The sequence below is a fragment of the Pan troglodytes genome, chromosome 10, assembly GCF_028858775.2.
Source record: "Pan troglodytes isolate AG18354 chromosome 10, NHGRI_mPanTro3-v2.0_pri, whole genome shotgun sequence".
NCBI classification, from domain to species: domain Eukaryota; kingdom Metazoa; phylum Chordata; class Mammalia; order Primates; family Hominidae; genus Pan; species Pan troglodytes.
In genome coordinates this window covers 24067224-24081877 of record NC_072408.2, presented here as the reverse complement: position 1 = coordinate 24081877, position 14654 = coordinate 24067224, and positions in this window count along the sequence as shown.

Below are 14654 nucleotides of genomic sequence, written 5' to 3'. Positions count from 1 at the left end.
GAGAGCAGGAAACACGTGTGTGTTTTCTTTTTCATCTTTGTGGTCTCAGCAAGTGACATAATATCTGACATATAATAGGTGCCTTATAAATATTTGTTCAATTAATAAGTTAAGAATTCCTTTAACTATCAACTATTGAAGGATTTTCTGAGAGATACCTAAATTGGACAGGTACAATTAGAATAAATAATTGTATTCCTTTGTTGTCAGGATCAGATAATTCTGTATAGGTGGGGGCATGTATGCACATGTACACAAATATCTACAGCCATCAGATATGCTGAGTTCTATTTTATATACATATAAATGGAAGAGTTCTAGACAGATGGTTTATAAAATACCAAATGGCACTGAGTATTGTCTTGTGTAATTTTATAAAGAAAATCCTAAATTTGAAGCATTTAAAAGTATGATATTACATATGTCACTTCTTCCCATGTGTCTTACTTCCACAATCTTTCCCAACAAAAACAACAACAACTCAATTCAGATCACACTCATTTTTAATTTAGCAAACACACAAACTTCTACCTCTAACACACATTTCAAAAAGCATAATGTTAGGTTATAAAAGAAAACTATCATACATTAACTATACTAGATGTCTTTTAGAGTTTTATCATTGTGTTCATAAAAACCACAAAGAAGTAATACTGTTTCTACCATCTTTTTTTCTAAAAGATTTAACATCTTTAAAACTTTCCTGAAAATATATTCATTGTTTTTAGCATTGCTTCTTTGATTTCATACCAAACTTATGTTTATCACATGATTGCTCACCCAATTATACAACAAAATAAAAAGCATCATCAAATAGTTTAATAGGAATAGGAAAATGTAGTTTGGTTCATCAAATGATGCAGAAAATAATGTAACAACAAAAAAATCTGATTGCAAGTAAGATATTAGTTGTACTAGAATCTGTATCCCCACACTTGCTAAAAAAAAAGAAAATACTGGGCCTTGAGAATATAGATGATATATTATATATTGAGAATATAGATTACAATATAGACTAGAAGTGTGGGAACACAGTGAAATCATCAAGTTTTTTGAAAAAGTACAATGGAAACATAAAGTATTAATGGCAAAATGTATAATGTGACATATTCTAGGTCATGTGAAGAGAAGACTATACCTTGTTCACATTGGTGGTTATGATATCATTTTGCGAAATTTTGTGTTCATATTAATTTCCACATGATTTTAAGGAAAAATTTGGTGCATAAGGAGAGGAAATAACCAATCTAAGGTCACTGCCTTCCTAAAAAAAAAATAAGAAAAATATACCTTCATATGTGTATGAAAACATATGTATGCATACATGTATCTAAAATTTCTGCAAAGTTTCTGATTCTGAACTTTCATCTAATAAATCCTATCCCTAAATTATTTTGTTAGTGTTTATCATTGAAACCACATAGTTATAACATGATTTTTTAAACAATGTAGACATCCCTAGCTGAATCCTTCAAACAAAATTTAACGTATTTTCTTATGTTAGCATAGATAGTTAAGTATGCTGTTTCTTGGTGAACTTGAAGCATATGCTTTCAAAAATAGGATCAGAAATCTTTACTTTTTCTCTTCTATTTATGGAGCCAAGCAGGCCAGCAAACTATCCCTCAGTCTAATTAGGTCTCTTTAAGGCAAGACAAAATGCAAACTGGGGGAAGGGTGAATACCAAGGACTGCATAGACCCTCCAAGCAGCTGGGCTGGCCCAGGGAAACAGCGATAGGCCTCCAAGAAGCACAGCAAACAAATTAACATTATGTCCACGGGTTATCATTATCATCGTTTTTTTTTTTAAAAAAAAAACAAAAACCTGATGGGTCTCCCCCTACTGCAATGATGCTTCAGGGCATGTCTCTCACTGCTGGGGAGTGATTGACCATCAGGTATCATTAAAGATGGCAGGTAGAAAGGAGGTGGGGAGAGGAGAGTGGGGAGATGGGGGAAGGGAGACAGGAAAGGCAGGATCGGAGGCAGCCACAAGCTCTAGCTCCTCCTGGTGTCTTTTCCTCCCTCCTGGACTCTACTGACCTTTCACTCCAGAGCCAGCTGGAGCCTAGAGGGATTTAATTGAATGGATTCCTCAGATGTGTTTGGAGTGTGGGTGATGAAGAAAGGAGGAGGAGGGAAGGAAGGCTGGATACTGTGGTGAAAAGAGAGAAGGGAGGAGGGAACTTACCATGACCTTCAAAGGCTAATTGCCTGGCTTTTCCTAGGCCCTTATTGGAGCTAGACTTGCACAGGGCTCCTGTTGTCTGGTTTAGCCAAAGCTCTCCAGCCCCCTCCCTGAACCCCAGCTTCAGAAATGCAGCAGTACTCCCCCGTGACCTCCAGTCCAATCAATAGCAGGCCAGCCAAAGTGGCTGCGGCTCCCCTCTGCCCCTCTTGGGCAGAGCTACATTAATAGGCTCTGCTCATCCTAGTTTACAAAACCTCCCTCATTAATCTGAGCCCAAGAAAAATACAACAACAACCAAAAACAACAGAGGGGTACAGATTGACCACAAGCACTGACGTATGTGTTTGTGTGTGTATGTGTGTTTGTTTCGGTCTTCTTCAGTGTTAGTTTAATGGAATAAAATCAAAGCCAGCAAGAGAAATCAAGCCTCTCCTCTGGCACTTTCTCTCTATCTTGTTTCTGTTGTTTGTTTCTGAAATTATAAATCACGGAGTAACCAGATTAAGAGTTTATCCACGAACACTGTCCCTCCCTACTTCTCCCAGCTCTCTAAACCCTGTCTTTATGGGGCTTTTGTGTGTGTGCATATGGTTTTTTTTTTTTCTTTTTTTTTTTTGAACATAAGTAAAAAGGAGTCAGTGAATGTCAGCTGAGTTAAATGGGTGACAAGGGAGATGGAAAGAAGAAAATTCATCCCTTCTTGTCTTTGAGAGCAATTTAATTAGGCCTGAGCCCCATGTGAGTGGGTAAGAAAAGGCTGGGGGTAGCTTGTCTAGACTTCCTCTGAAGGCAGAAGCAGCCTTGGATGCTGCATAGGTGCCTGTATACACACACAAAGGGTTTTTAAAGGATCATGTAAGAAGATCAACTGATAAGCAGCTAATTTTGTGTACTTAGGGAGCAAACGAGCGGGCACACTCCCACTGGAATACCTAGGGTAACAGGATTTAAAAAAAAGAGAGAGAAAGGAGGAAAGATCTTAAGTACTTTACTATTAACGCTGATCACTAAAATTAAAGATTTACACCACATGACAGGGTGGCTAGCTGTAGCTATTTGGAAGCCTGTGTGTGTGTGTGTGTGTGTGTGTGTATGTAAGTGCATGTATAGGGGCATGTATATATGAAATATGAGTTGATATAGTCAAATACATAAAAATATAAAGTTGTTTTTCATGAACTGCTCAGTTATTTTGAAAATTTTCATCAGAAACCACTTTTAAACTAATTGGAGTCTGCAGAAATGAAACCTCATTTTTGGTTCAAGTGAATTTTCTGAAATGTCATTTGATTCGGGAAATATGACTGATCTGCCCGATTTCTTGATAAGAAATGAAATGAGCCGTTGTCCTTCAGGATATCATAGACTTGAAATGGGGGATTTTATGGTTAATGCCATCAGATAGAAGTGTCCTACTTTGAAAGGAGAAGTCCATCAGCCTCAGGGAAAGGCTGAAGTCTGAATTCATCTTTAAATCCGCAACTGCAGTTAAAGCAGTATGGAGCAATAATAGATATTTTTTTTCTTAAGTAATTATTGCAAAATAAATGGCAATAAATAATGAGATGGTTGGTATCAAAAAGTTAATAGTTTTGTACTTTCACATTTTCTATTCCACTTTTAGATCATAATGTTGGTGCCTGATATGGAAGTCAGGAGTGAACATAGAGGCTAAATTAATATATTTGGGCCACAGTATAAGATATTAAATTTTTAGTGGTATGATTAATATAGTCATTCTTATAAAATGCTAATGTCACAATGGAGAGGGAAAACAATAAGAGAATAAAATTGGTAACAGTATACATGAAAAAGTACACATAGCCAGAAGCAAGAAGAAGAATATCTGGGTCATTGACCTCAGGCACAGATGAATAAAAAAGTATGTAGCCATGCTTAAGAAAAAGAAAGCAATGGAATAGACAGTCATCCCACATTGAGGTGGGTGTTTTAAATAGATTGCAACAGACAGGAGAAAACCATTGCAATAAATTTATCCCATATGAAGAAAACTCCTTGTGAACAAAGCTTATGTCTGCTAGCTCACAAAACTACTGACCAATATCTTTACTTTTACCAATCCCACTCTGCACTCCTGGACTGGGTGTTGATATCTTCTCTGTATATGCTTATATGGAGAGACTGGATACCATAAACAGGTATATTTAGAGTTCGGCAACAAATAAAGATTCCCATGAAACTTAGTCAAAATGCAATAGAAAAGGGCTGTGAGAAAGAAAAGATAAAATATAAGATAAGAACAAGCTATGTTTCAAAGTAGTATACTTCAATGCAGAGGGAAAGAGTGGGGGAGATAAGGGAAGAAAAAAGTAAAGAGGGCCAGTAGGGATGCAAAATGAAAGAATAAAGAGAATGAAAGCAGCAAAACACACTTGAGAGAAAGGAGAGTGGGGATGGGGATAATGTATTTAACATGTTTTATATTACCTAACTCTTTATTTTTTAAAAAATACTAGCCTAATTACCACCTAGAAATGTGAACACTTTACTCTGAAAATCATATATCAATGTGTTAATGCTAGTCAGTATTTGCTTACATGTGAAAAACAAAATGCTTTACATTTTATCAATAAAATTGAAATGCACAGTTATGATATCAAATTTTATGCATTGACTATTTGTAAATGCTCGCATGTCACAGCTTTCTCATCACTTTCTTAGATATAAAATCTACTTTATTCAAGGAAAATTACTTTTGGAAACTCAAAACTTCCTTGAAAACAGGCAATCAAAATTCTCAAATATTTAGGAGAGTCACTTATAGTCTAATCCTATATAAACCTAGAATAAGAGTTTTGCAGTTGGTTTGCTGATTAAGATGTGGCTATTCCACAAAATGAAAATATAGGCAAAATTTCAGCACCTCTGTGATGGCTAGATTCTTTTTTAAATGCAATCCCTCTTTTCCTGACTAATAATTTGTATATAGTTAAGACTTAACTACATCTGAGTTTTTTTTTGTAATATTTATTCCCTGGCATGTATTTTTATGCCAAAAGCATACATATAAAAGAATGCTAGAAAAGAAGAGTACACAGGTGATTTGTAAATGATTTATTGTGGAAACGAGATGATTTTCCATTTTAAAATGTTTAATGTTAATAAGAAGGCATTAACTTCATTAATTTCAATTCCTTAAGCTAAATCAACAAGTATGTATAAAACATAATAGGAGTGAATTTATTTGCCTTAATTTAAACCAGCCAAAAATGAAAATTGCATTTAGGACTTATATGTAAAGAGACATGCTGTACATTTTCTTTTTTTAACTCTTGGTAAATACATATGACATATAGTAGTCTTAGAGCATGACATACATTTATTTTGTCCCCCATTTTGTACAGCAACCACTGAATAAAGAGTAGCCCAGGAAGAATTACAATCTCATAGGCACTGATATAGCAGTGCTAAGAAGAGATGACATAACTCAGCTTTAGATTGCACCCTCAAGAAATCATGCTGAATTTCACAACAGGTAAGCATCTTGACAAATCCTTCTGAGTATGATGAAAGCAGCTTGCAAAAATAGCATGAGAGTACATCCTGGATAACATCTCAGATACATCAATTTTTGTTCCAGGGACCTTTACAGCCCTGCACTTAACTAGAGGTACAGCAAGGTACTTCTTCAACCACATCATTGATCCTACTAAGCCCAGGCAAATAATCTTTTTTTATGCCCAATTTAACTTTTGTTTAAAGGTTTAATATTACACTTTTTTACTTTGGAAATTTTGTCAACTGTATATTGATTTACATGGAAAAATTATTCCGACTTTCACAAATACTGCACATCAGCTAAACTGTAGAGGCTCCTTAGAGAGACACTATTTTCAAATTTAGATATTCTGTATGGTTTTTCTTCTAAGTATGATTATTTAAGTGTGCTTATTTGGAGCAGAACAGAAACTTGTTTTATTCCACAAATACCATTATCAAATATTCTAAAGTCTGCACTGAGTTATTCATTTATTTCTTTTTTCCATTCAACATCTATTAAGTGAACCTTTTCTATATGCCTAATTGTGTGTAGTTTCTTCACTATTATATTACCAGCAGTTAGCATAATCCCTGACATATAGTAGGCACACAGCAAATGTATTAAATTATTGATTTAAATTTTGGGTACTGTTAAGTAATAGCAGCACAAAAATTGTACTTAAAAAACTAAAATTCTGTATGTTCTTTTTTTTTTTACTTTTTTGTTTGTACAAATTTATAGGATACATGTGCAATTTTGTTACATGTATAGAATTCATAGTCGTTAAGTCAGGGTTTTAGGTAGAAATTCCATATGTGTCTTATCTGAATTCTAACAGGAAATTATCACTCAAGCAAAGACACAATTATGTGGATAATAAGCACATATATTTACCATACACTGGATGAAAATGTATATTATCCTGTTGCTGAACTAAGCCTCAGGTGGACAAAATTATATATAATAGGGTTTAGAAATACAGCAAAATCCCAGATGTAACCCAGATCAAGAGATTACTCCATCGTTTTACAAAGAGTAGGGGAGGAAAATTAAAGAGTCCTGGTCAGAGAGAATGACAGAGACTAGAAAAGACGGTTCTAAGGACAGAGGCAGCACTGTTTGCTGAGCAAAGATCCTCTTATAGATGGAAGAAACAACTTTGGAGAACCACTAGGAGATATGAAATACTAACAACAGGCAAGTAGCTCATTAATTTCTACATCCTATGTCCTTGGATTAGGAAACAGTGGTTAAAGAATTCAATTGAGATGGCCCCTTCCATATATGTGCTGTTCAAACCTGCTGGTGTCAGAATGTCCACACTTATCAGGAGTACTCTCTGCACAAACCATCAGTATCTACCATAAAGGAGCAAGCAGCCCATTGAGTCTGTAACATAGACAGTGCTTGTTGACATTTCTACTACCATAACTCAGTCTCGACACTACTTCTGGCCACTACAAATTCATGGTTAGAAATAAGGAAGTTTAAGGAAATTAAGGTAACTGGAAGGCCATATCACCCCCAAATTTTTCAACATTCTCTGAAGCTGATGAAGGCGGAAATAAGATTTATCCATGTAGATAGAAGTGGGAGAAATAGACCTTTACATTCTTTTCACTATTTTCAAATTATGGAGGCCACTTTTCAAATTATGGAGGCCACAATGATCATTTAAGACACTAACCAATTTAAAGTGAAAAAAAAGATGTGATATAATTTAAATTCATATTATATTGTTCTTACATTTTTCTCTAGGACTATATACAAAAATAGTAGTTGGAAAAATGAATATGTAAGTGAATGAATGTGAATAAAAATACATCTGTTTATAAAAGACAATTTTGTGAAAAAACGAATTACTATTGAATGCTAAATATATTATTTCCTATAACATTACATATTTCATAATTTGAAAATTCTAATGTGATGATCCCTATATCTACGCTAATACTTTTTAAAATCAGGGCGAGAATGTTTACTGACCAGAGAACTTTTAAAGTATCAAACTACAACTTTAAGAGACTCTTCACAATTTATTGATTACATAAATTAGGTTTTTAAATCATTAGAAAATGTACTGCACAAGACAATCCAAATAACTTGTGACCGTAAGTTGCAAAATCAAGTTATTTGTACTTATTTGCATAAGTGTTGCTCTCCCTAGATAAATCTGGCAGTGCTAATATAACCTAAGAATGTTGCATCAAATATAAATATTACAGTCATTTATTCTTATTATTGTGAATAATGTACAGGAAAAATAAACCTGAAAAATATAATTACAAAAAATACGTTCAAAATTATTTGTGGCTTCAGCTTCTAAATATGGTAGAGTAACAGACTGAATTTATTTTCCCATCTTCAATACCTAGAAAATAAAATAAAATATATCAAATGATAATTTTCAAATACTGGAAATAAAGAGAATGAGATTGAGAGAAGAAAAACAAATGAGTTGAGCCTTCTTATTGTGCCAGTGTGTTGCCTGAAAGCAATTTCCAATCTAAGGGGTGGGAAAGGAGATTCCAAACAGCCCAGGACCCTTTGCATTGTTGAGATAAAATGGAATTTGGGAAGAGCAAAGTGGCTGTAATTTGTAACAATAATGAAGAATATGTACTGAGAGAGAGAGAGAGAAAGAGAGAATGTCCAGAAAGGTTCAGTTTAATCCTTCCCTGGACATTTATTAGAAAAATCATGAATTTCCCTAAAGTTGCAAAAGAAAACTACTGGAAAAAGGGGGCTGAACAATTATTATAGTTCACAGAAGCCTATATATTTGTTTGCTCACCAGCCAGAGAGAAAAGACCTATAATAGAAGCAGCAGGAGTAGAGATTTTTAAAACGTAATGCATAAGCAGTGGGGCTAAAATAGTCCTAGATTAAAGGGTGCTCTGCATTTGTCATAAAAAACCTTAAGGGCAAGGCTCTAAAGAATGTATTAGATTTCTCATTCCACGACCAAATCAAAAAAGGTTTAAAGGAATACAACAAAATCTATCACCCTGCAATATAAAATACACATTGTACTCATCCAGTAAAAAATCAACTGTTCTATTAAATTGCATAGTTAAAATTTGCTTAAATGTTCTCAATCTAAAACAAAACAAAAAGGGTACTAGGTGAGGTGACATATTTTAACTAACTTCATAGTAGTAATCATTTCACAAAATATATGCATATATTAAATTATCGTATTCCCCTTAAAACCATACAATTTGTCAGTTATACTTCAATAACGCTAATTTTTAAAATTCAATTTTCAATACTACTTTCTGAGCAATTCAAACAGCAATTAGAAAATCAGTAAGGTATAATAGAATCCAATAACACAATATTCTTGACCAAATAAATTGATATTTATGGAACACTACAGCAATTAGCAGCAGGTATGGATTACATTCAAGTGCAAATGCAACATACACCTAGTCTAAGCAATAAAAGTACCCACAAATTTAAAAGAAAAAAAAAACTATGCAAAATATATTAGCTGACCCCAGTAAAATTAAACTAGAATCAATAGCAAACAATGTCTGAAAATCAAATATTTAGAAATTAAACAATGTATTTCTAAATAATCCACAGGTCAATAACAAAACCACAAGGGAAATGAGACAATACAATTGAATATAAATGAGTGCATAACATACTAATTATTGTGAGATGAAGGTACAGCAGTTCGAAAGGGTACTTTATAGCAGACAAAGCAAGAAAGTTCTCAAATTATTGGTGTACGATTTGACTTTTAAAGACTAGAGAAAAAGGCTGGGTGCGGTGGCTCACGCCTGTAATCCCAACACTTTGGAAGGCGGAGGCAGGTGGATCACAAGGTCAAGAGTTCAAGATCAGCCTGGCCAAGATGGTGAAACCCCATTTCTACTAAAAATACAAAAATTAGCAAGGTGTGGTGGCGGGTACCTGTAATCCCAGCTACTCAGCAGGCTGAGGCAGAGAATTGCTTGAACCCAGGAGGCAGAAGTTGTAATGAGCTGAGATTGTGCTACTGCACTCCAGCCTGGGTGACAGAGCAAGACTCCATCTCAATTAAAAAAAAAAAAAAAAAAAAGACTAGAGAAAAAGAATAATTAATTAAAAAAACAATTAAAACAGTGAGAATAAATCAAATAGAAAACAGAAAAATAAGCCCAGGAAGCTCAAAATTGCTCTTTTTAAAGTTCAATAAAATTGGTAAATATCAACTAGGATGGCCCCCTCCATATACATGCTGTTCAAACTTGCTGATGCCAGAATGTCCACACTTATCAGGAGTACTTTCTGCACAAGCCATCAATATCCACCATGAAGAAACAGCTAAACTGTTGAGAAGAAATAAAGGGAAGACACAGATGACCAATCAGAATTTTAAAATAACAGTGCAGAACCCACAATATTTAAATGGTGAGAGAATATTATGAGCGATTTACTCAAATTAACCAAGCCACCAAAGCTCACTCATTAAAGAGCAACAAAAAAACTAAATATTCCTATATTTAAAAGTAATTACATTTACAGCAAAACTTTTCACAAAGAAACTCTAAGCCCATAAGACTGTAGTGGTAAATTCTAGCAAACACTTAAAAAAATACAAGTCTAGACAAGCTCTTTTGGAAAATAAAACAAGAGGGTACACATCTCCACTCCTTGTATGATGGAGTATTAATAAGATGCTTAGAATGGTTATTGCAACAAAATTACAAATAAATTACAAATATCTCTAAACATGGATTCAAAAATAATATCTCAAATTTAGCTTATTGAAGTTAGCCACATAAAAAGGTAACACATCATAACCAGGTTGAATTTGTCCTGGGAATACAAAGTGGTTTAACATTCATAAATCAATCATTGTAATTCACTCTAGTAAGAGACTAAAATATAAAAATATATAAGCATCACAATAGATTCAGAATAGATTTGTAAATGGCAATTATCAAAATTCAACACACATATTTTTGAAAAAGAAAACATTTCTTATCCAACTACATAAAGCACAACTCTATAACTTTCATCACATGTACAGGTGAATAACTAATTATTTTTCCCTAAGGTCTTAAATACAGCACAATAATATCCATTATTCCCACTTCTAGAAAATATTTTAGTGGAAATCCTCATCAGAAAAATAAGAGAAAAGAAGAAAAAAGTAAAACTATAAGAAGGAAATAAAATATCTTGATTCAGATTATGAGACTGACGCGCTGCTGGCTGCACTAATAGGGCTCGTAAAATATCTTGATTGAAGTGACTGACTAGACGTAGCCACAATACATCTCTTCCAGAGAGAGCAACCAAAATATCAAGTATACCTCACACTTTGAACAGATCTTTTGAGCAAAAGCATTGAAATCTGATAGGTAATGAAAGACACTGGAGATATACCTAATGTAAATGACAAGTTAATGGGTGCAGCACACCAACATGGTACATGTATACATATGTAACAAAACTGCAAGTTGTGCACATGTACCCTAGAACTTAAAGTATTTGAAAAAAAGAAAGAAAGAAAGAAAGACACTGTGGTTGAAAAGGGAGGAAGAAGGGCAGCCTGTTTGGAGTCTTCAGGTGCCAGACTGGCCCCCAGACCAGGACTGGACCCAGGGTACAGATAAATGAAAAAATCCAGGGAACTACATTTCCACCGTGGACCTCTGAGATCATAGCTACAGGAGTTCCCATGAACCCTGCAGACCTCTGGACTGGCAAGAGGAGCTGCCTGGAGAACACACAGAGGTACTGCTTGAACTTGGTGGAGCCTAGAAGGCTTGGCTGTGAGAGGCAGCTGCAACAAAAGATGACTCTGGGCACTCATCCCCCAAGGCCCTACATCCTGCAATGAGTGGTTGCAGCTCATGCTGTTTTCCTTGCCAGAAAAGAGTGGGTCCAGGCATGCTCAGATGCCCCAGAAAGGACCTATAGCCATTGCCATGGGACCAAGGTGCATATGAACCAGGCACACCTTTCCCTGCCAACCCCTACCAAGGCTGCCTGCCTGGCTGTTCCCATGGGGGTGGGGGCACCGAATTCCCTTCATTGTCCCATCTGAGTGGCCTGGGAGCAGCTTCCCCCTATCAAAGCTGGTGCTTGACCCCGATGGACAAGAGGACAAAATCGCTGGCCCAGTCCCTGTTCCTTAGGACTGGAGCACACCATCCAGGGGTATAGAGATGAGATTTATGGCCTAATCTTCAGCAAAGAAGGAGTTCCCACTGTTAGGACACAGAGAATAGTGTGACATGGGTTTGTGTGGTGGTATGGGAGCTGGGCGCCCTTCCATTAGTGAGATCAGACTGGGGACGATGTAGCTTGATAGTCCTTGTTTCTCCCCCAGGGAGTCCCATAGTCCAGAATGCCTGAAGTGGCTTAGTGATCTGGGTGTAGACAGTTTGGGACAAATCTAGCTGGTTGGGCCTGTTGCTGGGGCCAGAGGCTTGGAGAGAGACCCCTGGGTACAGGAACTGAGCTTATCACACTTCATGGTCACCATTTAGGTTAAAAATCCCCAGGTTGCCACCCCTCCACTAAGTTAGATATGTGACAAAGGAATAGCAACTTTGCCTCTCCTAGGAGGGTTGTTCCAGTCACCTGAAAGCTGCCGCTAAACTCCCAGCAAGATCAGTGCTTTCACCAGCCTTGGAGAGCCTAGTCATGAGCTTGTCCAACCCAGCCCCACCCAATTTGGCCCGATTCAGTCACCATGGTGGCAGAGTGTGAAACAGTAACCCTGGGATCCTCAGGTCCTACCCATGGCCAGGAACACCCAGGTACTTCCTGTAATCAACAAAGGCCAAGTAAATATTCCAATGCCAATATTGCAATTGCCTCTTGCCTGCAAGCACCACCTTCTGGCTGAGACGTTAACCTGCAGAGTCTGTCACGACTTCTGACGTATTTGTACAGCACTCAGCCAGCTCTCACCCACAATTGCCACCTACTGTCCAGTAGCATGTACTGCACAACCAAATATAATTTTTGCTGACAGATAAAACACTGGGAAAAGACACAAGCCTCCAGAGACCTCCACTACCTTTTTCCTGTAAAAGACAGTGAGCCTGACCACAAGTGCGCCCCATCACTACTACAGCCACAAACAATTAACGTTTAAGAAAGCCACTACACTATAGCTCTCTATAACCAAGGAATTCCAACAGACCCTTCTAGAGGATAAGGGTCTGTAGGAATTCCTAGAAGCAAAGCCAAAAGACCCTTTGCAGCATACACAATAGTTACATCCTCAAGGGTTGGGGAAGTGAATCCCACTCAAACAAAAATAAATTCAAAAATAAGAAGTAACGGTTTCTACAGGTGAGAAGAGACCAGCACAAGAATTCCAGCACCATGAAGAAACAAAATGTTGTGACACGCACAAACAACCACACTAGTTCTCTATTAATGGATGATAACCAAAATGAAAACTTTGAAATGACACATAAAGAATTGAAAATACGGATTGTAAGGAGCTCAAAGAGAACCAAGAGAAAGTTGAAAATCATCACAAAGAAATCAGAAGAGTAATGCAGGAGATGAAAGATGAGATAGCTATATTAAAAAATAGACCAAACAGAACTTTTAAAAATAAAAAATTCACTGAAGAAATTTCAAACACAGTTGAAAGCTTTAACAACAGACTAGACCAAGCAGAGGAAAGAATTTCAAAGGCTGTAGCCCAGAATTTAAAGTTAACCCCGTCATACAAAAATGAAGACAAATAATTTTTTAAATGAACAAAGCTTTTGAAAAATTTGAGATTATGCTAATGGATCAAACTTATAACTCACTGGCATTTCTGAGAAAGAAGAAGGAAATGTAAGCAACTTGGAAAAGATATTTGGGGAAATAATTTAGAAAATGTCCCTAATCTTGCTAGACAGGTAGACATTCAGATATAAGAAATTTGGAGAACACCTGTAAGATACTATACAAAATTAGCATCACCAAGGCATATAGTTATCAGATTATCTAAGTTCTATGCTAAAGAAAAAAATCCTAAAGGCACCTAAGGAAAAAGACCAAATCACTGAGGAAGGTAATCCCATCAGACTAATAGTAAACTTCTCAGCAGAAACTTTTTCAAGACAGAAGAGATTGGGGGCCTATTTTTAGCCTTCTTTACAAAAAATTGCCAGACAAGAATTTTGCATCCTGCAAAACTAAGCTTCATAAATAAAGGAGAAATAAAATCTTTCCCAGAAAAACAAACCTAAAGGAAATGAAAGCACAATACTTCTGTTACCATAAAAAGCATATGTAAGCACATGTAAGTAAAAGGTTAACAGATTCTATAAAGCAATTATGCAATTGAAACTACAAAGCAACTAGCTAACAGCACTAGGACAGGAACAAAACCTCACATGTCAATATCAACTTTGAATGTAAATGGACAGAATACTTCATTTAAAGAATATACTATGGCAAATTGGATTTAATATATAAGACCCAATCACGAGTTCGAGACCAGCCTGGCCAACATGGTGAAACCCCATCTCTACTAAAAATACAAAAATCAGCCAGGCATGGTGAAGTGCATCTGTAGTCCCAGCTACTCAGGAGGCTGAGGCAGGAGAATTGCTTGAACCCGGGAGGCGGAGGTTGAGGTGAGCTGAGATCGTGCCACTGCACTGCATCCTGGGTGACAGAGCGAGACTCTATCTCAAAAATAATAATAATAATAATAATAATAATATACATATATGACCCAATCATCTGTTGCTCTCAAGAGACTCACCTAACCTGTAATGACACTCACATACTTAAAGAGACAGAGAAATACATGTCACACAAATGGAAACCAAAAAACAGCAGGGGTTGCTCTTATTGTATCAGATAAAACAGACATTAAACCAACAACAGTTTTAAAAAAGACAAAAAGGGCATTATATTATGATAAAGACTTCAAGTCAACAAGATTTAACTATTTTAAATACATACACACTCAACACCAGAGCACCCACATTTATAA